Genomic DNA, 2,397 nt, shown 5'->3' with positions numbered 1-2,397 from the left:
CCAATTGGCCCTGAATTTTTGATTTTGTGACTGGAAATCTATTTTTTCTCTTTCATTTCAATTTTCAATATAAAAGAGAAGGGAAATTTTTAGGTGTTGTGTGTTTTGAAATACTATAGAATCAACCGAAGAGAACAACTGGATCCAATAAAAAAAAAAAAAGAATATTTTGATCTATATCTATTTTGTATCGTTTTGGCGGCATGGCCGAGCGGTAAGGCGGGGGACTGCAAATCCTTTCTCCCCAGTTCAAATCCGGGTGTCGCCTGATCAACAAAAGACTCGGAATCCCTTATCCTGCTAATAGAACTCGAAAAATTCTTGCCCAGCGGAAGCAGAGGCAAAGGGCTAGGACTGTCGATACTAGATTTTCAGAATCCCGGGGTTCTATAAAAAACTTTTGATTCGTTCTTAAAAAATTAGGGTGTGGTCCAAACCGGTACCAATATGAATAAAGAAACCCTCGCTTATTACTGATTACTGATAGGTTCGGGTCATTGATTTGATTTATCAATAGAATCAAATCAATAGTCAAATTCAATTGTGAGATTCATAACTACAAAAGTCAGGGATCAAAATCCGGGTATCCAAAGGAAGGCTCCTAAAGGACTGTAAATCCTTGTTCCTAGGATCCAAGGAGGGATGATAGGAAGGACTATCAATACTTCCTACACTAGTGTCTACTGACTGAATCTTGAATTAGATTGGGCAGGCTCATGGAGAATCAAAGTAGGGGTTGGGGAAAGGACTGAAGATACTTTGTATCCAGACTCACGAGAGTCTCTGAGTGCTCAGGCATTCAATCAATATTGGATTGGGTGGGTGATTGGCTTTTCTCTTATAGATCTTAATATTTTAAAAAAGAAAAGTTGAACTTTTTGGTAACCCCGCCAAGAATGTATGTAATGGGGTGTCTCCCGATTCTTTCACAGAAAGAGAGACAGTAAGGCTTAGACGGGAGATAGAGGTATGTGATAGATAGTTATCGATCTTGATGGTATATTTTTCTGTCTTTTGAGACTTTCAAGGGGGTAACTGTGTATCTTGCTTGTGCTTAATGCTTCCCAATTCTACCAGAAATCATATAGGAACTTGTTACAAGCGTATTCATTGGAATTGGATTGGTTCATCAATAGCGTTAGATCAGAATCCAATTTTGACTCTGCACCATTGATTTCACTATTATTAGTGATCAATAATGGAATAATTCCTTCATGTTCATAGAGATAGGGGACATAATTCACATGGATATAGTAAATCTCGCTTGGGCTGCTTTAATGGTAGTCTTTACATTCTCCCTTTCACTCGTAGTATGGGGAAGAAGTGGACTCTAGGGATACTACTAATTGAGTTGAGTAATCGAATTGTATCAATTGCTTACTAGATCATTCTGCGAAGCGTTTTAAAATAAAAATATCTCGATTTCGAAAAATCTACTGGAATCTGGAATCCAGTAATATATGAATAAGAACCTTTTGATCCAACAAATATTTCAATGATTTGATTCCCATGTTCGTATTTCGAATCTCAAAGTAATTCACATGATAGGAAATTTTTTCCAACCTAATTATTCCTAAATATTCTATTTCAATGAACCAGCTCTTGCCAGAATTATGGATATTACAACGAGGAACAACCAACCCCATTTTTTTTTTTTCATTTCCTCTTTCTTTACTTTACTGTTCAAAGAGGAAGTCGTTCTGTTATTATGTAGATACAGACTTTATTCTACTGGAAACGACATAGACATAGTGGTTGTCCAAAGAGGTACTACGCATAAAAAGATCTTGCTTGCGTTGGGTGATTCATGCACACTTACCGTTTTATACTTCTAGGAATCTTCTTTATGCTTTATCGACTCACCTCATGTCATGGTTCAAGCATGAAAAATAGGGGGGTCTACTACTCCTTTTCCAAATCCGAAGAAGTAATTGATTGAGCCCATAACAGATGATCCAAGGAGTTCTATAGTAACTTCTTCGGAATGCTAAAAAAAAAACGACTTGATCTTGTTTTCTTTTATCTAAGAAATGCCCATACTATTCTTCCTCCAGTGATTATTTTCAATATAGATCCCGGGATCTATATTGAAAATAATCAGAAACCTAGGAATTAGAAGAGTTAACGTTCGATTATTTCGGATTGATCGGAATCAACACAAATAGATGTAGCGAAGAAATGGAATTGGAGTTCGATATATATGTACATAATATCTAATTTACATGTACATATAAATAGATACATACGATAAGATTGATCTATATCAAGCCCATATCTTTATACAATGTAACTTTATACAATACAATAATAATAATAGATAGTGTGGTAGAAAGAACTATATGAATCTTTCTACCATATTATCTATTATACTACTGATCCCAATCTGCTCATTTCATT

At 35.6% G+C, this 2,397-nt stretch overlaps 1 non-coding gene across 1 annotated transcript; it reads left to right on the top strand.

The window, feature by feature from the left end:
• Positions 1 to 197: 197 nt before the first annotated feature.
• TRNAC-GCA (transfer RNA cysteine (anticodon GCA)) lies at positions 198 to 268 on the top strand. Its single transcript has one exon. It is a non-coding gene; the product is annotated as a tRNA-Cys (tRNA).
• Positions 269 to 2,397: the final 2,129 nt, after the last annotated feature.

Source organism: Tasmannia lanceolata, unplaced genomic scaffold (genome assembly GCF_043159265.1).
Source record: "Tasmannia lanceolata isolate RefF3 unplaced genomic scaffold, GAP_Taslan_0.1 ptg000353l, whole genome shotgun sequence".
In the NCBI taxonomy this organism is placed as follows: domain Eukaryota; kingdom Viridiplantae; phylum Streptophyta; class Magnoliopsida; order Canellales; family Winteraceae; genus Tasmannia; species Tasmannia lanceolata.
Note: the sequence above shows the minus strand (reverse complement) of the source record. Positions and strands in the feature narration are given on the sequence as shown.